The following is a 24,819-nucleotide window of genomic DNA, read 5'->3' as shown; positions in this document are numbered from 1 at the left end:
AAGCTTCATGGGCTGTTTTCATCACAGACAACCCATTTTCACCCACTGATGGCCCCCATTAGCAGCTCTTCTTTCTCCCTAGCTCACCAATAGCCGTCTTTTGTTTGCCAAACTGCTGTTTTCTCTCTCTGGGCTCCATCTCCACCTACTGTTCACTTCCCTCCCCTCCGTCTCCCTCCCAGCCCTAGTTTTCAGCATAAATATCACCTTTTCCTAGCTACAATTAGTTCTGATGTATGATCCCTGCACCTAAAATGTTGACTCTACTTTCCATGACTGCTGCCAGACCTATTGGGTTTCTTCAGCAATTTCAAGTTTTGTTTCAAGGGAACCATTTTTTTGTGATAATATTTTCTCCTTGTGATTTACCCCCTCCCTCCCAATGGGAAATGTAAATCTGCTTTCCCAGTGTTACAGCCACTGGGGGATAAAATGCCATCTGGACCACTGATAGATCAAATCCTCATTTGTCTCAGTGACAACAAACAACAGGGCAAAAATCTTTTCTTTCTGGTGGGTGCAAGTGTGACTTCGCTCATACTCCTTTCATATCATGAGTCTCGTTGTTCCTAATGTAGTATTCGGGTCTTTAAATATCACTGGATTTTAGCAATGTGCAGGAAGACCATAGTAATAGTCTTTTGCTTTTTTTAAAATGAAAACTCCTGAACCTTTTTTCAATCCAATGCACTGATTCATAAAATTCTAATTCAGTAAGATGAATTATAATCCAATAATGACATACCATGTGATTGAGAAGGGGGATCCACCAGTAACAAACTCCATAATGACATCTAAACAAAATGGAAACCAATCAGTACAATCTGATTAAATTTTTAGATTAGATTAGACTAGATTCCTTACAGTATGGAAACAGGCCATTTGGCTCAACATGTCCATACTGACCCTCTGAAGAGTTAAAAATCACACAACACCAGGTTATAGTCGAACAGGTTTAATTGGAAGCACACTAGCTTTCAGAGTGACTCTCCTTCATCAGGTGATTGTGGAGGGCTCGATCCTAATACACAGAATTTATAGCAAAAATTTGCAGTGTGATATAACTGAAATTATACATTGAAAAATTGATTGTCTGTTAAGCGTTTCATCTGTTAGAATACAGTGATAGTTTCATTTCTTTCATGTGTAAATCACAAAACCCTTTTTTCAAAAAGTTGCATTCTCGGGTTAGCTGTTAACAATGGTGATAGCTAGACAATATGTTGAAGGTGTTAGCCCCCTGTGTTCTCTGTCTATGACCTGATGTTTAGATTGATTCTAATCAGAAAAGTGAGATAACAGAGTTTTACATAAATTCATGCAGTTTTTGAGCTCAGAGTTCTACATGAATGTATGCAGTTTTTGAGCAAAGTGCAATGTAGCTCTGCAAGTACAAATTCACCACACAAAATATATGTGTGCATGTGGGTCTTTGTCTGTGTGTGTGTGTGTGTGTGTCTGTCTGGGGTGGGGGCTGTGTGTGTGTGTGTGGTGAGTGCAGAGTATCTTAACTCTGTGATGGGGTGCATGTGTGAGTGTGGGAGTGTGTGTGTCTATAAGGGTGTATGTGGGTGTCTGTGTGCACACCTGTGTGTACCTGTGGCCATGTGTATGTGAGAGTGTGTGTGTGTGTGTGTAGGAATATCTGTGTGTGTGTGTGTGTGTGTGTAGTGCAATGGTGATCACCTGTAATGTGACATGAACCCAAGGTCCCGGTTGAGGCCCTCCCTATGGGTACCGAACTTAGCTATCAGCCTCTGCTCGGCCACTTTCCTCTGCTGCCTTTCTCAAAGTCCACCTTGGAGGATGGTCACCCGAAGGTCCGAGGCTGAATGTCCTGGACCACTGAAGTGTTCCCCAACTGGGAGGGAACCCTCCTGTCTGTTGATTGTTGTGCGGTGCCCATTCATCTGTTGTTGTAGCCTTTGCTCGGTTTCCACAATGTACCATGCCTCTGGGCATCCCTACCTGCAACGTATAAGATAGACAACGTTGGCTGAGTCACATAAGTACCTGCCATGTACAAGGTGGGAGGTGTTCCCACGTATAATAGTGGTATCTAAGTCCACACTCTGACACGTCTTGCAGCATCCACCGTGACAGGGTTGTATGGAGTTGGCCTGAGAGCCGGGCAGTTTGCCACGAACAATGATCTGTTTGAGGTTTGGCGGTTGTTTAAAGGCAAGTAGTGGAGGTGTGGGAAAGGTCTTGGTGAGGTGCTCATCCTCATTGATAATGTGTTGCAGGTCACGAAGAACATGGCGTAATTTTTCAGCCCCTGGGAAGTACTGAACAACGAAGGGTACCCTGTCAGTTTCAGCACGTGTCTGTCTCCTGAGGAGGTCATTACGGTTCCTTGCTGTGGCACATCGGAACTGGTGGTCGATGAGTTGAGCATTGTACCCCGTTCTTGTGAGGGCATTCCTGAGTACTTCCAGGTGTCCATCATGTTCCTCCTCATCTGAGCAGATCTGGTGTATGTGTAGGGCTTGTCCATAGGGAATGGCTGTTTTAATATGTTTTGGGTGGAAGCTGGAGAAGTGTGGCATTGTGAGGTTGTCTGTGGGTTTGCGGTAGAGTGTGGTGCTGAGGTGTCCGTCCTTGATGGAGACACACGTGTCCAAGAATGAGTCAGACAGTCGCGAGTAGTCCATGGTAAGTTTGATGGTGGGATGAAACTTGTTGATGTCACTGTGTAGTTTTATCAGTGGCTCCACTGTTCTATTCTCCCAGTGGAGATGGGATCATTCAATATCTTTAAGGCAGAAATGGTAATATTTTTATGAGGGAAAGGGAATTAAAGTTTATCAAGGAAGATGGAAAGGTGGAATTTGGAACACAAACAGGTCAGCCATGAAATAGAATTAAGAAGAAGCCAAAGGGTTTTTACAAATATATTAAGGACAAAAGGGTAACTAGGGAGAGAATAGGGCCCCTCAAAGATCAGCAAGGTGGCCTTTGTGTGGAGCCACAGAAAATGGGGGAGATACTAAATGAATATTTTGCATCAGTATTTACTGTGAAAAAGGATATGGAAGATATAGACTGTAGGGAAATAGATGGTGACATCTTGCAAAATGTCCAGATTACAGAGAAGGACGTACTGGATGTCTTGAAACAGTTAAAGGTGGAGAAATCCCCAGGACCTGATCAGGTGTACCCTAGAACTCTGTGGGAAGCTAGAGAGGTGATTGCTGGGCCTCTTGCTGAGATATTTGTATCATCGATAGTCACAGGCAAGGTGCCGGAAGACTGGAGGTTGGCAAACGTGGTGCCACTGTTTAAGAAGGGAGGTAAAGACAAACCAGGAAACTATAGACTGGTGAGCCTGACGTCGCTGGTGGGCAAGTTGTTGGAGGGAATTCTGAAGGACAGGATGTACATGCATTTGGAAAGGCAAGGACTGATTAGAGATAGTCAACATGGCTTTGTGCGTGGGAAATCATGTCTCACAAACTTGATTGAGTTTTTTGAAGAAGTAACAAAGAAGATTGATGAGGATAGAGCAGTACATGTGATCTATATGGACTTCAGTAAGGCATTCGACAAGGTTCCCCATGGGACACTGATTAGCTAGGTTAGATCTCATGGAATACAGGGAGAAATAGTCATTTGGATACAGAACTGGCTCAAAGGTAGAAGACAGAGGGTGGTGGTGGAGGGTTGTTTTTCAGACTGTAGGCCTGTGACCAGTGGAGTGCCACAAGAATCGGTGCTGGGTCCTCTACCTTTTGTAATTTACATAAATGATTTGGATGCGAGCATAAGAGATACAGTTAGTAAGTTTGCAGATGACACCAAAATTGGATGTGCAGTGGACAGCGAAGAGGGTTACCTCAGATTACAACAGGATCTGGACCAGATGGGCCAATGGGCTGAGAAGTGGCAAATGGAGTTTATTTCAGATAAATGTGAGATGCTGCATTTTGGGAAAGCAAATCTTAGCAGGACTTATACACTTAATGGTAGGGTCCTAGGGAGTGTTGCTGAACAAAGAGACCTTGGAGTGCAGGTTCATAGCTCGTTGAAAGTGGAGTCACAGGTAGATAGGATAGTGAAGAAGGCATTTGGTATGCTTTCCTTTATTGGTCAGAGTATTGAGTACAGGAGTTGGGGGGGGGTCATATTGCGGCTGTACAGGACATTGGTTAGGCCACTGTTGGTATATTGCGTGCAATTCTGGTCTCCTTCCTATCGGAAAGATGCTGTGAAACTTGAAAGGGTTGAGAAAAGATTTACAAGGATGTTGCCAGGGTTAGACGATTTGAGCTATAGGGAGAGGCTGAACAGGCTGGGGCTGTTTTCCTTGGAGTGTCGGAGGCTGAGGGGTGACCTTATAGAGGTTTGCAAAATTATGAGGGGCATGGATAGGGTCATAAGGGAAAGTCTTTTCCCTGGGGTGGGGGAGTCCAGAACGAGAGGGCATAGGTTTAGGGTGAGAGGGGAAAGATATAAAAGAGACCTAATGGACAACATTTTTATGCAGAGGATGGTACGTGTATGGAATGAGCTACCAGAGGAAGTGGTAGAGGCTGGTACAATTGCAACATTTAAGAGGCATTTGGATGGGTATATGAATAGGAAGGGTTTGGAGGGATATGGGCCAGGTGCTGGCAGGTGGGACTAGATTGGATTGGGATATCTGGTCGGCATGGACGGGTTGGACTGAAGGGTCTGTATCCATGCTGTACATGTCTATGACTCTATGACTCTAAATGTTGAACGGAGCAGGCTCGAAGATGCCAAATGGTCCACTTCTGCTCCTGATTCACATGTTTCTACGGAGACCTCCACTGGGAATTTGTGGTAGGGTTTCTCAAAGAAGAACTAAACCCCAGAAGTGTCAACAGGTAGTGTTGATCTTGTTTGCAGTCATTATGCTTTGACGTTTAGATTATTGGAACATAGTGCCCGACTTTATTTCGCAGGGAGGATTGTCTTTGAGAGATATATTTTACAAAATGACAGCCTTTAGAACCATTACCTAGCGTGCACATACAATATTTACAAACAAATTAGGAGCAGAATGAGGCCATTCATCCCCTCAAGCCTACTTTGCCATTTAGTAATATCAGGACTGATCAGATCGAAGCCTCAACTCCACATTCCAATTCCAAGCACCTTTCTCTTTACAAAGTATGTACATTTTCACTTTTACGATAAATGACAGACTACACAACCCCATCCCCACCATACCCATATACCTTATGCTGTCCACATTGAACACTCAAACATCATCAAAAAAAAGATAATCTTGCCATATCTCTCCTGTTGTTTTGGCTGCTGCTTTTCCTACTTTGAAAAGTACCTTGTTAGATATGAAGTGTTTTGAGGCATCTGGAGGCTTTCAGAAGTGCTGTATATGTAATGTTTAACGTAACTTCTTCCTTCACCAGAGCTGCTTTTACCCGGATTCCAGAAATCTGCTGCCTTTTATGATACCAAATCCCTTTCCCATTTCTTTCTCAAAACAAAAATTCCTGAAACCTTTTTCACTTCCAAAACACTGGTTCACAAATTCTGACCCATTAAGAGCTGGAAGTCACAAGCAGTACATTTGCATTTTATCTGTGGCTTACCGAGTTTATACCGGAGATTTATAAATAAAGCGAAAGGCAGAAGGGAGAGAAGGAAGGGAAGGGGCAGCAAAATAATTATAATGCAAAGTTACTCAGACTTCATTTGCAGATTAAAATTGGCACTTGTATTTTCTCTAGGGACGGTTTCCCTGATCTCAATTAAGCTGAAACTGCCCCCCACATGAACTTAAAAAAAGAATATTGTGGATGGGAAGTGGGGGAAGGGAGGGAGAATAGTAAATAAAGGAGATAATACAGCAGCTAAAAATAAGATCAATTAAAAATAATTCAAATAGTTGTCCGCAGTTGGGCGCATTGCAGAACAGTCATATTTACTATAACTTTCGCCTCTCAGAAAGCTCACGGGTTAATCCATAGATGAACAACTGCAAAATAGACCAAACCAAAGAAAGGAATCAGAATTCGCAGCCCTGTCTTGTGAAAGTTTCCACTGATCAATATTATTTATGTCAGTTTGCATCCAAAGATAGGAATTAGCAACTAGCTTATTATTGGCTCTATACACAATTTTAGATTTAATACAACCTAGGGGCAAAGATGTTGCAAACCATAAAGGCAAGATTATTGCAGTCTTCAATTAATGCAGAAATATTTGTAATATAAGTTATTGATTGATTTGCACTTGAAACTGTGAATGCAGTATCTCTTGGGATCTGAAAGCCAGCTTAACTTAAATTTCAACAGTTCCCACTTAAATGTCAATTGTTGGACTTTCTATTTCTTTCCACAATCTTATTATAAGGATTCAATTAATTATATGCAGAATAAAATTAAAACCCTATTGTAAGGCAGACATTGTGGTTTGTAATATGCATTAACATGAAGGGTTTCTTTAGTTTACATTGAAACTCCTTTTTTCCTATTCAACCTTCGTCTAAAAATGGGGGAGGAGGGGGAGACCTCACTGGCATAAAACCCAGCAGTGACCCAAGAGGTAAACTGCATTTACATTAGTTTCTGACAAGAATCAAATTAGGGCCTTTTGGACACAAGAACAGGCTTCTAGACCGCAACAGATGGGCCTGAATGTGCTCCCTAGGCAAACTATCAGCGACATCTGTAGCCTCCGAATTCTGGTGGTCTCAACCAATTAACAGGGAAGAAAAGGAGGCCTCTGCATCCACCCAGCCGAAGCACCAGCACGTACATTATTGAAACTGAGCCGGGCATGGGTAAAATGAGGATTAATCACAAAACAAAAATCCACAGAGTTGCAAAGAGGCACTGAATGAGCTATAATAGAGATATTCAACATGCTAAATCGGATTTTTCTTTTTTTCACTTCTTCTATGAGAGGAATTTAATCCATAAATTGTATTTCTCTGCTCTTTCATTTCTCATCATTTGCTCTTTAATAAAAGGAGGAGCCTGTTTTTATCTAATTGGTTTTTTTTCGAGGGAATAAAAAGAATTAGCAAATAATAGCCTTGCTGCAAGTGATAATGTGAGGACGCAGAGGTCTATCGACTGAGGAATAAACTCAGTGCTTCAGTAAGCTGATGATGCCTTAATATAATTCCACTTTCCTGGCTGTGTGGAGTTCCTAACACTCACAGCTCGAGGTATTCTTTGTCAATGTTAATGAGTGCTATGAGAGCTTCTCCTTTCATACATATGTATGATCTTCCAGCGTCTGCTATGGCAAACTCATGGAAGTGTAAGAAATAAGGCCGGTGAATACACTAGTGAAAGCTTATGTTCCTAAAATAGTATCTTTATAACAAAATATGAAACAGAGACATCTTGCCATGAATCAAAGCACAATTAAAGCAAGTCTTTCAAAAACAATTCTATGTGCTTTAAGGCATTTCATACCAAAGTACACTTTTATGACAAAAATACCATGCATCCATATATTGATATAAATACTGAGCTGACACGAGGACTTAATTTTACACGAGTAAAGGACTGAGGTCTTGGTTTGAAATTGATTGAAGTAGTAAGCCCTACTGTAATTTAAAATGCTACTTGAATAATGATGGACTCATCCCTGGCTTCTTTTATTATTAAACTTTAATGATTTTATAATTAAGTTGCCACTCTAAGCCACCAGCCAGCCCCCAATTTTCTGAGCTAGTAATTCAAAACCTGTGACAGATCTTTGCTATGAAGGCATTTCAAATTAACTGTGCAGTCACACATGTGGTGCAGGGTAGGACATGAACCCTGTCCTTCTGGCCCTGAGGTAGAGACACTACCACTGAGGCGCAAGATCTTGACAATGAATATTTTCTAATCAACCTGTTCAGATATGTTATTACACACCCCTGGAGCAGGGCAGGACTTAAATCCAGGCCTTTCAGCCCACAGGTGGGACAGTATCACTTTGTCACAAGATGTTTCCAATGAATGATGCTGTTACATACCAGTTACACATCGATAGAATTGAAAACTTGGGAATTCTCCAAAATTGGTCATTCCTTTCCCAAGCTTTGTCTTTAGGAGTTCAGAGCTTTGAATTTCTCATGTGCAGAGTTCCACTACACTTCCCCATCCACACAGCATGCTCTTCCATTGCAACATCATCAGTAGCTGTTCAGGGAAGCTGGGCTTTGGATTCGATGTTCAGACTGTCTACTGACACAGAGATCCACAATCAACTGGTGCATTAGCTGAAAACCGCTAAAGTACCTGGAACTTGGAGGCAACAAAGTTCAAATTTGGGGAAAGAACTCAGAAATTGTGGGGCTGCCCGAGTACAGGCTGGGGGGATGGTGGGACCTTTTGAGAGTCATAGAGTCAGAGAGATGTACAGCACAGAAACAGATTTTTCAGTCTGACTCATCCAGGCTGACCAGACATCCCCCAAATTAGTCTGGTCCCATTTGCCAGCACTTGGCTTATATCCTTCTAAACCCTTCCTATTCATATACCCATCCAGATGCCTTTTAAATGTAGCAATTGTACCAGTCTCCACCAATTTCTCTGGTAGCTCATTCCATACATATTCCACCCTCTGGTGAAAACATTGCTTTTTAGGTCACTTTAAATTTTTACCCTCTCAATGCAAACCTATGCCCTCTAGTTTTGGACTGACCTACTCTGTGGAAAATAACTTGGCTATTCACCCTATCCATGCCCCTCTTGATTTTATAAATCTCTATAAGGTCACCCCTCAGCCTTCAATGCTCCCGGGAAAATATTCCCAGCCTATTTGGCCTCTCCCTATAGGTCAAATCCTCCAACCCTGGCAATATCCTTTTAAATTTTTTCTGAACCCTTTCAGTCCAAGATCGAGGACGGGAAAAATTTCTGGAGGTAAGAGCTGCTCCTTTTTTTTGAGGTGTTTTAGGTGCTGGAGGTGATTTCCTTGAATCCCAGGAGCAGCAATTACTGTTTTATATGCTGCTGCATTGTTTTGGAACTTTGGGAAAAAAGTCAAAACAACAGCAGTTTTAAAAGGGAGAAGTACAGACAAAGGAAGCACATGGTGAGGACAGTGCAGGAGAGAGAGAGAGAGAGAGAGAGAGAGAGAGAGAGAGAGAGAGAGGGAGAAAGAGAACCTGCACAGTTACTGCCTTTGCTGTTTTTGAATTCATGTATCGCTGGACATCGGAGTGTGTCTGGGAAAATTAACAAACAGTGAATTTCACAACTAATCTTGGAGGAACTTGTATGTGCGAAGTACACAACACAGATAAGTTAATCGTTGTTTTAAGTCTGTCCAATAGAAAGGCTGCAGTAGTGAGTACAGTGGGTTCTTTCTTGATTATATGTTTTTGGAGATAAGTCTCTTGATTAAACTTAAAACATAAGCCATAACTATTAATTTAACCTGGTGTGCAGTGTTTTGTAGAGAATAAGATTGTGTTATTTTTTGGGTTTGTAGATTGTGAAGGAGCAAAAATGGCCTTTTGTAAAGTGATATGTACTTCTTGGCAGATGTGGGAGTTTAAAAAGAGTTTAAGGGTTTCTGCAGATTATATTTACAATAAATGCTGTTGGATACAAATCTTATCAGATCGAAGCGATGAGGAATTTGCAACAGCAACAGTATGTGATGGATGGCAGTTATAGGAAGGGGGGAAAGTCTCAGATACAGTCACATAGATAGGTTAACTCCAGGAAGGGTAAGAGAGGTAGGCACCTAGGGCAGGAGTCTTTTGTGGATATACTCATTTCAAACAGGTATGCTGTTTTGGAAAATGTAGGGGGTGATGGATTCTCAGGGGAATGTAGCACGAACAGCCAAGTTTCTGGTATTGAGACTGGCTCTAATGCAATGAAGGGTATGTCGGCTTCCAAGAGATCAATTGTGTTAGGGGATTCTGTAGTCCGAGGTACAGACAGACGTTTCTGTGGCCAGCAGAGAAAAAGCAGAATGGTGTTTTGCTTCCCTGGTGCCAGGATCAAGGATGTCTCAGAGAGGGTGCAGAATGTTCTCACAGGGGAGATGGGCCAGCAAGAGGTCATTGTCCACATTGGAACCAACGATATAGGAAGGGAAAAGGTTGAGATTCTGAAGGGAGATTACAGAGAGTTAGGCAGGAATTACCCAGGGAGATAGTGAGGAAAGAGATCAATCTGAGACTGGTACAGTTGAGAACAGAAGTGAGCCAAACAGTCAGGGCAGGCAGGGACAACGTAGGACTAATAAATTAAACTGCATTTATTTCAATGCAAGGGGCCTAACAGGGAAGGCAGATGAACTCAGGGCTCATGGTTAGGGACATGGGACTGGGATATCATAGCAATTACACAAACATGGATCAGGGATGGGCAGGACTGGCAGCTTAATGTTCCAGGATACAAATGCTACAGGAAGGATAGAAAGGGAGGCAAGAGACGAGGGGGAGTGGCATTTTTGATAAGGGATAGCATTACAGCTGTGCTGAGGGAGAATATTCCCGAAAATACATCCAGGGAAGTTTTTTGGGTGGAACTGAGAAATAAGAAAGGTATGATCACCTTATTGGGATTGTATTATAGACCCCCTAATAGTCAGAGGGAAATTGAGAAAAAAACTTGTAAGGAGATCTCAGCTATCTGTAAGAATAATAGGGTAGTTATGGTAGGGGATTTTAACTTTCCAAACATCGACTGGGACTGCCATAGTGTTAAAGGTTTAGATGAAGTGGAATTTCTTAAGTGCATATAAGACAATTTTCTGATTCAGTATGTGGATGTACCTGCTAGACAAGGTGCAAAACTTGACTTACTCTTGGGAAATAAGGCAGGGCAGGTGACTGAGGTGTCAGTGGGGGAGCACTTTGGGGCCAGTGACCATAATTCTACGTGTTTTAAAATAGTGATGGAAAAAGATAGACCAGATCTAAAAATTGAAGTCCTAAATTGGAGAAAGGCCAATTTTGACGGTATCAGGCAAGAACTTTCGAAAGCTGATTGGAGGCAGATGTTCGCAGGTAAAGGGACGGCTGGAAATTGGGAAGCCTTCAGAAATGAGATAACAAGAATCCAGAGAAAGTATATTCCTGACCGGGTGAAAGGGAAGGCTGGTAGGTATAGGGAACGCTGAATCACGAAAGAAATTGAGGGTTTGGTTAAGAAAAAAGAAGCATATATCAGGTATAGACAGGATAGATTGAGTGAATCCTTAGAAGAGTATAAAGGAAGTAGGAGTATACTTAAGAGGGAAATCAGGAGGCCATGAGATAGCTTTGGCAAATAGAATTAAGGAGAATCCAAAGGGATTTTACAAATATATTAAGGACAAAAAAGTAACTAGAGAGAGAATAGGGCCCTTCAAAGATCAGCAAGGTGGCCTTTGTGTGGAGCTGCAGAAAATGGGGGATGATACTAAATGAATATTTTGCATCAATATTTACTGTGGAAAAGGATATGGAAGATATAGACTGTAGGGAAATAGATGGTGACACCTTGCAAAATGTCCAGATTACAGAGGAGGAAGTGCTAGATGTCTTGAAATGCATAAAGGTGGATAAATCCCCAGGAGCTATTCAGGTGTACCCTAGAACTCTGTGGGAAGCTAGAGAGGTGATTGCTGGGCCTCTTGCTGAGATATTTGTATCATCGATAGTCACAGGTGAGGTGCCGGAAGACTGGAGGTTGGCTAATGTGATGCCACTGTTTAAGAAGGGCAGTAAAGACAAACCAGGAAACTATAGACCGGTGAGCCTGACATCGCTGGTGGGCAAGTTGTTGGAAGGAATCCTGAAGGACAGGATGTACAAGTATTTGGAAAGGCAAGGACTGATTAGGGATAGTCAACATGGCTTTGTGCGTGGGAAATCATGTCTCACAAACTTGATTGAGTTTTTTGAAGAAGTAACAAAGAGGATTGATGAGGGCAGAGCAGTTGATGTGATCTGTATGGACTTCAGTAAGGCATTCGACAAGGTTCCCCATGGGAGACTGATTAGCAAGATTAGATCTCATGGAATACAGAGGGAACTAGCCATTTGGATACAGAACTGAAAAGGTAGAAGACAGAGGGTGGTGGTGGAGGGTTGTTTTTCAGACTGTAGGCCTGTGACCAGTGGAGTGCCACAAGAATCGGTGCTGGGTCCTCTACCTTTTGTAATTTACATAAATAATTTGGATGCGAGCATAAGAGGTACAGTCAGTAAGTTTGCAGATGACACAAAAATTGGAGGTGTACTGGACAGTGAAGAAGGTTACCTCAGATTACAACAGGATCTTGACCAGATGGGCCAATGGGCTGAGAAGTGGCAGATGGAGTATAATTCAGATAAGTGCGAGGTGCTGCATTTTGGGAAAGCAAATCTTAGCAGGACTTATACACTTAATGGTAAGGTTCGAGTGTGTGTTGCTGAACAAAGAGACCAGGTTCATAGCTCCTTGAAAGTGGAGGGGCAGGTAGATAGGATAGTGAAGAAGGTGTTTGGTATGCTTTCCTTTATTGGTCAGAGTATTGAATACAGGAGTTGGGAGGTCATGTTGTGGCTGTACAGGACATTGGTTAGGCCACTGTTGGAATATTGCATGCAGTTCTGGTCTTCTTCCTATCGGAAAGATGTTGTGAAACTTGAAAGGGTTGAGAAAAGAGTTACAAGGATGTTGCCAGGGTTGGAGGATTTGAGCTATAGGGAGAGGCTGAACAGGCTGGGGCTGTTTTCCCTAGAGCGTCGGAAGCTGAGGGGTGACCTTATAGAGGTTGACAAAATTATGAGGGGCATGGATAGAGTAAATAGGCAAAGTCTTTTCCCTGGGGTGGGGGAGTCCAGAACTAGAGGGCATAGGTTTAGGTTGAGAGGGGAAAGATATAAAAGAGACCGAAGGGGCAACTTTTTCACACAGAGGGTGGTACGTGTATGGAATGAGCTGCCAGAGAAAGTGGTGGAGGCTGGTACAATTGCAACATTTAAGAGACATTTGAATGGGTATGAATAGAAAGCGTTTGGAGGGATATGGGCCGGGTGCTGGCAGGTGGGACTAGATTGGGCTGGGGTATCTGGTCAGCATGGACAGGTTGGACCAAAGAGTCTGTTTCCATGCTGTACATCTCTATGACTCTGTGACTCTAAGTTTCACAACATCTTTCCTAAAGCAGGAACCCCAGAATTGAACACAGTATTCCAAAAGTAGCCTGACCACTATCCTGTACAGGTACAACATGACCGCCCAACTCATACACTTAATATATTAATCAATAAAGGCAAACATACCAGATTCCTTCCTCAGTAACCTGTCTACCTATGAATCCAATTTCAAGGAACTATGAAGCTGCACCCCAAGGTCTCTTTGTTCGGAAAAACTCTCCAGAACCTTACCATTAAATGAATAAAACCTCCCTGATTTGCCCTATCAAAATGCAGCACCTCTGCCAATTTTGGTGTAATCTGCAAACTTGAGAAGGGAGAATGCAAGCTTAAGGACAGAAGTTGGAATGGGATTTTTGGACAGTATGAGGTGGGTTTTGAAGAATGGGGGTCCAGTGGAGAAATGAAGACTGCAGAGTGGAAGATCATGGAAGGAGAGGTGAAGTTGAGAAATGGGGAATCTGAAGGAGCGATGATGATTGGAGAATTTATAACTTGGGAGAAATGGTAAGTAGGGAATGGGGGATTGAAGAGAGACACAGATATCAAAAATGTAGTGTCTCAAGACATAGATGGAAAGTAGGGATCAAATCAAGAGAGGCATAGAAATTGAGGAATACGGACTCATGAAGGTTTCCATGTGGTCCAACAACAGTCAATTGTAGAATCTTCCTTCACATGTCACCACGGTTCTTCCAGAGAGAATCTTTCCTCTCCTTTACCATATTCCCCATTCCTGTGTCCGTCTAAACAAATCTTTTTGCCTACCCTAACATCTCTAGCTTATACAATCCCTAAATACATGACTAATAAAAAAGATTCCTGATCAAAGTTGTTACCTTTGAAATTCCCATCCTCCTTTGGGACCTGCATATTGACCCTTATAGGCACCATCCACAGATAAGGGGTCTGCTTCACTGCTGATATGCAGCTCGCCTCTTCACCACCTCCAAGCTAAATATAAAGCTATATAGGCAAATGCATTGTGTGTTTTTAAGAAGGTAACATCAGGAAACTCTTTCAGAAAGTTAGTCAGTTGAGAGAATTAGAATGAGAAATGGCTTTCTAGAAAGCTGTGTACAGACTGTAACTTCACAGGCTTTCTCCACTTCATTCAATCCTTTTGAAGGAGCAGAATACGTATGGGTTAAAACTTCCACAATAAAAATCTGGGAACTGTGCAAAGCTCCACAGCAGTACTTTGGTGCTGAAACAGTGGATCACAGGAATGGAAGTAGGTCATTTGGCCCTTTGAGCCTGCACCACTTTTCAATAAGATCACGGCTGATTTAGTTATGGTATCATTCCATTATCCAGTCTGAATCCTGGAATCCTTGACTCCCTTGTCCATCAAAAATTGATCTAACTCAGCCTTGAATAAATTTAAAGACACTTTCATAAGCTAAGCACTTCTTCCCAAGAATGAGTGGAATTAACTCTCTCTCAACTGCTTCTAAGAGGTGGAGAAGTTGATGTTTCAGGTGCAACCTTTCTTCAGTTACACCCGAAACGCCGATTTCTCCACCTTCTGATGCTGCCTGGCTAGCTGTATTCTCCCAGCCTCCTGTTTGTCTACCTTTGGATTCCAGCATCTGCAGTTTTTTTTGTCTCCAAACTGCTTCTAAAGCATTAAACCAGTACTCCAGGTTTGGTCTCACCAGCATCCTTTACAGTGACAGTAAAACATTTATGTTCCAATCCTCTTGTAACAAACTATAATATTCCACTTGTCTGCCTAACAGTTTGCTGTATCTGTAACTAATGTTCAGTGTTTCACACACCAGGACACCCAAATCTTTCTACAATCTCTCTCCATTTAAATATCCATCTTTTCTATTCTTCCTGTCAAAATATACAAGTTCACATTTTCCCACATTACACTCCATCTGCCACTTTCTGCACACTTAACTTGTCTGTATCCCTTTGTTGATGCTTTACTTCTTCATTACAATTTACCTTCCCGCTTGGTGTCATTGCCAAATTTGGCACCATGCATTCAGTCCGCTTATCCAAATCATTGATATAGATGGTATATAGTTGAGGGACCAGCACTGATCTCTGTCGTACTTTACTAGTTGTAGCTTGCCAACACAAAAATGAGCCATTTATCCCCACCGATTTCTTCCTTTATCTAATCAATCCTTTATATCTGCTAATATATTACCCCCTTCGTCATGTGCTCTTACATTGCACAGAAACTTTTGTAATTAAATTCTGTGTCCTATGATCTTATACTCTACAACCACCTGATGAAGGAGCAGTGCTCTGAAAGCTAGTACTTCCAAACAAACCTGTTGGATTATAACCTGGTGTAATGTGATTTTTAAGTTTGTACACCCCAATCCAACAACGGACCTCCAAATTTTACATTTTCCCTACAATCTTTGATTTCCTGACTGATCCCCAATCTACCTCAGCTTTAAATGTTTACAATGACATTGTCCTCACAGGTCTCTGTGACAATGATTTCCAAAGATTCACAGCCGTCTGAGAGAAGAAATTCCCCTTCATCCCAGTCTTAAATTGGCACCCCATAATTCTGAGACTGTGCCTTCTATGAGGGGTAACATCCTCTCAGTATTTACCTTGTCAAGCTCCTTAAGAATTCAATGTGTCTCAATGAAATCGTCACTCATTCTTCTAAACTCTGCCGAGTAAAATCCCAACCTATCCAGCTTTTGCTTGGAAGACAATCCCTCCACTCAGGGATCAGCCGAGTGAAATTTCACTGAACTGCCTCCAATGAATTGATATCTTTCCGTAAATATCGGAGCCAAAATTACTCACGGTGCACGGTACACCACGGTACACTTTCTATTCACCCTGTCCATTCCCCTCACAACTTTATACACATCTATCAGGTCTCCCCTTAACCTTCCGTGTTCCAAAGAAAACAACCTGAGTTTATCCAGCCTTCCTTCATTAGTTGAAGTGTTTCATCCCTAGCAGCATTTGTGTGAATCTCCTCTATAACCACTCCATTGTTCCAACAGTGCAGTGACCAGAACTGCATACACTACTCCAGCTGCAGCCTAACCAAAATCTTGTACAGCACCAACATGACCTCCCTGCACTTATAATCTCTGTTTTGACCGATAAAGGTAAAAAATGAGCTCCTTAATAATTAATTCTATCACCTTCCATAAGAAAGTCCAGAAGGTCTATGAATTTCTGCTTTCTGGCCTCCTTTATTTCTTGACTAAAGGTAAAGTAACTAATTCTACTCTGTAAATAACTGCGACAACAGTAGCAGGACAGCACACGTGCACTGGTTTCTACAATCTAAAATGTACTGTACTGATGGATAAATCACTTGGAAGACCCAAATTTGCAGCCTATTAAATGAAGTTGTATCCTTAAAGTGATTTTAAGAACATATATCTCTCTTTATATGATGATTAGATTAGATTCCCTACAGTATGGAAACAAGTCCTTCAGCCCAACAAATCCACACTGACCCTCCGAAGAGTAACCCACCCAGACCCTATATTTACCCCTACCCTATATTTACCCCTACCTAACACTATGGGCATTTTAGCACGGCTAATGCACCTGACCTGCACATCTTTGGATTTTGGGGGGAAACCGGAGTACCCGGAGGAAAACCCATGCAGACGTAGGGAGAATGTGCAAACTCCACACAGACTGGAAACTCCACACAGACAGTTGCCCGAGGCTGGAATCGAACCCAGGTCCCGGGTGCTGTGAGGCAGCAATACTAACCACTGAGCCACCATGCCATCCTATATAAATATACAAAGACCATAGTTTCTGTAAAATTAATTCTGTAACTTGTACAAATGTTATAGTACAATGTATATAAAGATGCTGCAGAATTTGGCTTTGTAGCATCACTGCTACTGGTGAAACAAAAGATGTTACATGACATAAAATGTCAGCAGCTTCACTGCCAGGCACAGACAGTGCCACATTCCCATGGCATCTCAATGGACTGGGCAGGGAGTTGGCATAGATGTACTGTGTATAAATTAGGAGAGATTTAAGTGAGATGTTAGCAGTTTGGACTGATTTGATGCAGTTTGCTATAACTCTGACTTTTTAGATCCATTGAATGCCTGTGCTAATTATTTCTAGCTCAAAGTCATAGCTTTCGCAGGTGAGGTGCTGCTGGCTTACGTTTCCTATCGGTGAAGCACTTATTTTTGTCTCCCTGTTGCTCAGAAGATTTTGTTATCTTCTGGTTTTTGCAAGCAGTATTAAGGATGGCTAGATATTAGTTGAAATGCATCTCCTTGTATTTCTTTCTTTGGATATAGGGTTAGGTTCATTTGGAGTTTACCTAAGGAATCAGGACTGCTGTGCTGGAAAATCCATATGTGCACTCGTTCTCCTCTCTTTGTTTAGATGGGCACAGTGTAGGCACCTTTCTTGATGTATTAAAACTCCAGCTGTATCAATGGCTGACATGTTGGAAACTTTTGGATATACTCCCCATGACCAACAAATGGAGCAGAGACTGCATTGATGGCAAGATCAGCAAGAGGGAGGAGGAGGATTCTGCACAGAAAGCCCTATCAAGCCCTTTGTATCCCTCCATCTTATTAATACAATTCATCTACACCAAGGAAATGGTTATAGAACTTTGCCAGCTCCTTCAACATAACTTGGAGCCTTATACCTGGGTGGGAGTGGTGATGCCAATGGTTGTAAAAATCTCAGTGGCATTAGATGTCCAAGAAATTGAATCTTTCCATGTGTGAATGGGGAGCATATTCAAAAGGTTCCAACATGTCACCCATTGATACAACTGGAGTTTTAATACATCAAGAAAGGTGACTACACTGTGCTCATCTAAACAAAGACAGGAGAATGAGTGCACATATGGATTTTCCAGCACAGCAGTCCTGATTCCTTAGGTAAACTCCAAATGAACCCAACTCTATGGTCACAGGGAGAAATATAGGAATTACAAAGGGTGATCATTCCATCAACGTGCAATTTGTGACTGACCATCCACAGTACACGGTATGAGAGTGAATGTTTCTCATCAGTCCCAGTAACAACTACAAAGTTTTTATTCCCAGAGTCTGCAGTTCCCACCGCCTTTACACACCCATGACAATCCAGTGGATGTTTGCTCAGGAATAAAGGCTATTCCCCTGGACATGTTGTCCATGATTTCCCTGTGTCACCCTAATACACAATGACAGTCTATGTATAATGAGAGTGGGAACCACTATGTCTGAGCAGACCTTTGGTATGCTGAAGCAATTCTCCTAACGTCAGCACCTCTTAGTAAATGCCGGAGTGTGCATTTAAATTGTTGATGGCATGCTCCATAACATTGACATCCTGAGGGCTCAGCTATTCCCATTGGAATCAGGGGGCTATTTTGTAGAAGAAATAGGAAAAGGAGCAAGTTGAAAAAGAAGAGGAAGCAGGGAGATTGCATCCAGGCTAGGTTTGTTCTGGATTGATGTGCAAGATCTCCTGCTCAGACTCTATCTCCCATGGTACAAATTCCCTTTACTACCTCAGCTCCACTAGTCTCCACCTTACTGTCATTCTGGGATGCCCCAATAAAAGTTACCAGCAATAACATATCTATAATGATTTGAAGAGCTGGAGGATTTTAGGAGCTCGAATACATGTGAGTTTTGCATGCTGTTAAATCTACTGGCAGGCATTGAGAGGTTACACATTAACTATGAAGCCACTCCACTGCTAAAAACCCAGCTACATCACATTCAGCAATGTCCATCTTCCAGGCTATAAAAGTGGACACTACCAGTTCTGCCATTATTACTGCGACATTCTTACTCTGAGTGATTCCCATATGTTGTAATTCACATTGACACTACCCAAGTAGAGGAAGGCAATGACCTCGTAGTATTATCGCTGGGCTGTTAACCCAGAGACCCAGATAATACTGAGGTCATGGGTTCAAATCCTGCCAAGGTAGATGGTAGAATTTGACTTCAATAAAATATCTGGAATTAAGAGTCTAATGATAACCATGAATCCAATGCAACTTGTCAGAAAAATGAATGTCCTTTTTGAGAGGAAACTGCCATACTTACCTGGTCAGGCCTATGTATGACTCCAGGTCCACAACAATGTGGTTGACTCTTAACTGCCCTCTGGGCAATAAGTGCTGCCTCACCAGCGAAGCCTTCATCCTGTGAATGAATTAAAACAAAACTCATTTCCTGTGCAAATGCCCAGCGCTTGATGATAACAATAAACATGTAATTTGGCCAGTTTAACATCTGTCCCTCTTCCAAGTGAATCATCCAGCCTCTCAATATCCAGCAATCACACACCGTGCTCTAAAATATACTTGCATTAATCAATATCTCCAGCTCCTAGCTCCTCCCTCTGGTGACTGCTCTATAGATATCCCATATACTCAGTGAAATTATGGCTCTGATTCCAATGACTGCACAGTGAGATTGGTGTGTAGAAAGGGTTAAAATATTTTTTAAAACTACCTCCGAGCATCCAGCCATGTAATTGTTTACAAACAAATTCAGTGGTGTGGTTTAAAGTTCAGTGAATATCACGGTCAGTCTTCTGGCAGATTAATTTTGAAAATTGTTACCTTTCAGGTACAGTCATGATTTCTTGTCCCACTCTTCCTCCTGAAAGGAATCAGTTTGCCATGACCTATAGAGGACGTCAAAATGGCAAGTGCTTCCCAAAACAGTTGTTTTCTTTGTCCAGTGGGGGAAGTTTAAAAAACAAAAGGTGGCTTGGTAGCTCAGTGGTTAGTACTGCTGCCTCACACATCCAAGGACTTGGGTTCATTTCCAGCTTTGGGTGACTGTCTGTTTGGAGTTTGCACATTCTCCCTGTGTCTGCTTGGGTTTCTTCCAGGTGCTTTGGTTTTCCTCCTACAGTCCAAAGCTGTGCTTGTTAGGTGAATTGGCCATGCTAAGTTGTCCATAGTGTTCAGGGATGAGTAGGTTAGGTGCATTAGTCAGTGGAAATGTAAAGTAATAGGATAGGGGATTGGGTCTGGGTGGGATTGTTTGGAGGGTCGGTGTGGACTTGTTGGGTCAAATGGCCTGTTTCCACACTTGGGATTCTATGATCTATGAACAGACATAAGCAACAATCTGTTGGTCCTGGAAACCTCTTAAGGAGGTTACTCACCTTCTTGTTGTGGTTCTGTTGGCCGAGCTGGGAATTTGTGTTGCAGATGTTTCATCCACTGTCTAGGTGACATCCTCAGTGCTTGGGAGCCTCCTGTGAAGTGCTTCTGTGATGTTTCCTCCGGCATTTATAGTGGTTTGAATCTGCCGCTTCCGGTTGTCAGTTCCAGCTGTCCATTGTAGTGGCCGGTATATTGGGTCCAGGCCGATGTGCTTATTGATTGAATCTTTGGATGAGTGCCATGCCTCTAGGAATTCCCTGGCTGTTCTCTGTTTGGCTTGTCCTATAATAGTAGTGTTGTCTCAGTCAAATTCATGTTGCTTGTCATCTGCGTGTGTGGCTACTAAGGATAGCTGGTCGTGTCGTTTCGTGGCTAGTTGGTGTTCATGGATGCGGATCGTTAGCTGTCTTCCTGTTTGTCCTATGTAGTGTTTTGTGCAGTCCTTGCATGGGATTTTGTACACTACATTGGTTTTGCTCATGCTGGGTATCGGGTGCTTCGTTCTGGTGAGTTGTTGTCTGAGAGTGGCTGTTGGTTTGTGTGCTGTTATGAGTCCTAGTGGTCGCAGTAGTCTGGCTGTCAGTTTGGAAATGCTCTTGATGTATGGTAGTGTGGCTAGTCCTTTGGGTTGCAGCATGTCCTCGTTCCGTTGTCTTTCCCTTAGGCATCTGTTGATGAAATTGCATGAGTATCCCTTTTTGGCAAATACATTGTATAGGTGTTCTTCTTCCTCTTTTTGCAGTTCTGGTGTACTGCAGTGTGTTGTGGCCCATTTGAATAGTGTTTTGATGCAACTTCTTTTGTGTGTGTTGGGGTGGTTGCTTTCATAGTTCAGGACTTGGTCTGTGTGTGTGGCTTTCCTGTATACCTTTGTGGTGAATTCCAGAATGAAGGACCTGATACCCAGCATGAGCAAAACCAATGTAGTGTACAAAATCCCATGCAAGGACTGCACAAAACACTACATAGGACAAACAGGAAGACAGTTAACGATCTGCATCAATGAACATCAACTAGCCACGAAACGACACGACCAGCTATCCTTAGTAGCCAAACACGTTGATGACAAGCAACATGAATTTGACTGGGACAACACTACTATTATAGGACAAGCCAAACAGAGAACAGCCAGGGAATTCCTAGAGGCATGGCACTCATCCACAGATTCAATCAATAAGCACATCGACCTGGACCCAATATACCGACCACTGCAACGGACAGCTGGAACTGACAACCAGAAGCGGCAGATTCAAACCACTATAAATGCCGGAGGGAACATCACAGAAGCGCTGCACAGGAGGCTCCCAAGCACTGAGGATGTCACCTAGACAGGGGACGAAACGTCTGCAACACAAATTCCCAGCTCGGCGAACAGAACCACAACAACGAGCACCCGAGCTACAAATCTTCTCACAAACTTTACTCACCTTCATTTGAAGTGACATTGCATTTTTACAGATCCCATCCAGTTTTCAGGCCTAGAAATTCCAGCAGGTTGGACTTAGGAGATATATGCATTTATCTCGCAGTCTGTCAGCTGAGATGAGTCAGAGTGTTTTCTCCAGATCTAAAAAGCTTACCTGCATGAGCATTCGTTTTACACAACCGCTACCACAAACCACCCCCCCACCGCCGACAAACCCTCCCAAGATCTGCACTTTCAATCAGTCCTGACCCACCTAAAATCATTCATGGCTTCGTATGGATTACCCATACCCCCTGTCCTCACTATTATCACCCTACCCTGTGTAATCACCCTGACCCTTCCTACCATCTGTCCCTCTCACCACCACTAATCTTTCTTGCTGCACCCGTCAATCCATCAAACCTTTCAGCCAGGAGCCTCAAAAAAAACACACACACTCTGAACTTTAAAACTCCACAGCATTCAGGGAAACCTGCACTTCCTGGTTTCAAACTCTAATATCTCCCTGCCCAGCTTGGAAATGGCACCCAGTAACTATAGAACCTCTCTAATTTACCTAATTGCTCCTCAAAATTCAGACCCGTCATCCCATCAATCTTTTTGGGTGACCTATTCTATACCCACTTGATCACTGCAATAGTCTTGTTGCTCTGTGGTGAGCAATACCGTGCACAGAATTACAAGTGAAATCCAGTAGGATGTGAGACTTGTCAAGAGAGATACCTCAGACTTTTAGCTCAATACTGACCATTTAAAGTATCACAGCATTTAAAATTTACTTTACCCACTGACGCCAAGCATTTGTCAATGAAAACCACACTCCCACCGCTCCCCCCCCTGCACCCTCCCCTTCCCTGCACCCTCCTCCTTCATGATCCATATTTATTCCTTTTCTGTGTAGCAAACGTCTCTTCCTTGATATTTTTTGTCTTATGTAACACACTCCTCTGCATTTAATCTCATCTGTTACATGAATGCCCAATCCCCAAGCACATGCAAATCCTTCTCAAATCTAGCTTATTCGTCTGAGGAGTCTACCACCCTTACAGTGCCTGGTATAATTTTAAGTTATTTGTGTTTGCCTGACTCCAAAGCATTTATGAACATATTAAATGAAAGGGATCCCAAAACATAGCCCTGTGGGTCTCCACTGATAACATTCGTCCAGGCCATTGAAAATCTCCATACCACAGACCTTTCGATTCTATTGGTCAACCAATATTACAACATATTTCTATCAATACCTTTTACTGTTCATAAGTACAGAATTCTGCCTTTAACTTATGAAAGTAAAGATTAATTGCTGGAAATCATTGTGTCTGATGTTTTTGTATAAATCTTTCATGCACTTATATGAATTTCCTATCTTCAATATATACTGGGTGTACTAATCAATTTAGAATGGGTTAATACCTCTATTGAGTACAGGAAACAAGAATTTGACACAAGTTCATTCATTGCATGACCAGAGCCTGTTGCTGGCATTAATTTTCAAACATAAGGTATGGAGGCTAAACTTGTTGCAATCAAATGTTCTGAGTGTATTGTTTTGGATTAGATTGAAAATTACACAACTAATTTAAAAAATGTATCATTGGGTGTGCTGCCCAGCCTAGGCCAGCATTTATTGTCCAACTGTGACTGTCCTTGAGATGATGGTGAACTGTGTTTTAACCACTTCAGTCTTTAACTTGAAAAAATAGAAAATAGGAAAAGGCGTAGGTCATTCAATCTTCCAAGCCTGCTTCACCATTCAATGTGATCATGGTTGATCATCCAACTCAGAACTCTCATTTCTCCCCACACCCTCTGATCCCTTTAGCCTTAAGACTTATATTTAACTCCTTCTTGAAAACATTCAACGTTTTGACCTCAACTGTTTTCTGTGGCAGAGAATTCCACCGGCTCACCGTTCTCTGGTGAAGAGATTTCTCCTCATCTCATTACTAAATGGCCTACCCCTTAACTTCAAATGGTGATCCCTATTTCTGTACTCCCTGGTATTTGTGGACATTCTTGCTGTAGCCAGCCTGTTTAATCCTGTTAGAATGTTATTGTTTTCCATGAAATTCCACCTGCAGACCCCAACCTTGATTTCTCTAAACTCCAGTGAACATAGACCTAACCAGCCCAGTAAGTCTTTCATATATCAGTAATGTCATTGTAGGAATCAGTGTACTCCCTCCATAGCCAGAACATCATTCCTCAGATAAGGAGAGCAAAGCTGAATACAGTTCTCTAGATGTGGTCTCACCAAGGCCCTGCACAACTTCAGCAAGACATCCTGACTTCTGTACTCAAATCCTGTCACAATAAAGGCTAATATACCAACTGCTTTCTTCACTACCTATTACACCTGTATGCTCACTTTAACGGGTGTAGGACACCTATAGTGAGGGAATTGAAAAGGATTTTAACCCATTGACAGTGAAGGAATAGTAATGTCGCTCCAAGACAGGATTTTCAGTGGCTTAGAGGGGAATATGCAGCTGGTGGTATTGCTCTACATTTTCTATCCTTGTCTTTCTAAGTAGCAGGTGCTCTGGGTCTGCAATCTATCTATCTATCTATTTGGAAGAGCTTGGGTGACTTACTGCAGTGCATCTTGTCCGTGGTACAGACTTGCAAATGATGAACAGACACTGGGAAGGCAGGAGGTGAGTTACACACCACAAAGTTCCTAGCTTCAGATTCAATTATTCGTTTGGATCACACTGATTCAATGATGCAAAAGTCCTACTTTAAACATGTGACCTAAAATTTCCTGAAACATGGCAAACAGTTAGTTAGGTGGAAATTCCTCAAAATCTCAGTAGCGTTTGTCAAAACAAGAAAACAGTGAAAAGTTGATCATTATGAATCACGAAGTCAAGGTCCAAGGAAAGTACCAAAGTTACAACATGTTCCTTCTTCAAACTTTTCTTTATTGCATGAAAGGTGAAGTTTGAAAGCTTAAAACCATTATTTATGTGTATAAGGCTTAGACAGGTAGGTCCTAATTTTCACTATGAGGGAAATGATATGAACCAGACCAAAACCTCTTTAAACATATCAAGGAGGTAGCCTTCATGTAGCCTGAATTTTTCTCATTTAATGGCAAGTGTAAGGTGCTATGTTCCAGATGTAATTTGATTGGTTACACTACCAGCTTTAAGCAAAACACTCTTTATTCTTACCCTATAGTTAAAACACAAA

At 42.2% G+C, this 24,819-nt stretch overlaps 1 protein-coding gene across 2 annotated transcripts in view; it reads right to left on the bottom strand.

Moving 5' to 3' along the window:
* Nucleotides 1-24,819, bottom strand: part of alpk1 (alpha kinase 1) — a 146,747-nt gene that overhangs the window by 99,659 nt on the left and 22,269 nt on the right. The window contains exons 2-3 of one of the 2 annotated variants that reach the window (XM_087982444.1): nucleotides 19,123-19,221; nucleotides 7,967-8,174 (exon numbers count right to left, since the gene is read on the bottom strand). The gene's annotated coding sequence lies outside the window, so the exon portion shown is untranslated. The remainder of the gene's footprint in view (nucleotides 1-7,966; nucleotides 8,175-19,122; nucleotides 19,222-24,819) is intronic. The other variant, XM_087982402.1, reaches the window with a different exon arrangement.

The sequence above is a fragment of the Chiloscyllium plagiosum genome, unplaced genomic scaffold (assembly GCF_037043375.1).
Source record: "Chiloscyllium plagiosum isolate Xiang-an unplaced genomic scaffold, Cpla_swu_hap1 HiC_scaffold_1, whole genome shotgun sequence".
NCBI lineage: Eukaryota > Metazoa > Chordata > Chondrichthyes > Orectolobiformes > Hemiscylliidae > Chiloscyllium > Chiloscyllium plagiosum.
The sequence above is the reverse complement of the archived record's forward strand: the minus strand, read 5'-3'. Positions and strand labels throughout refer to the sequence as shown.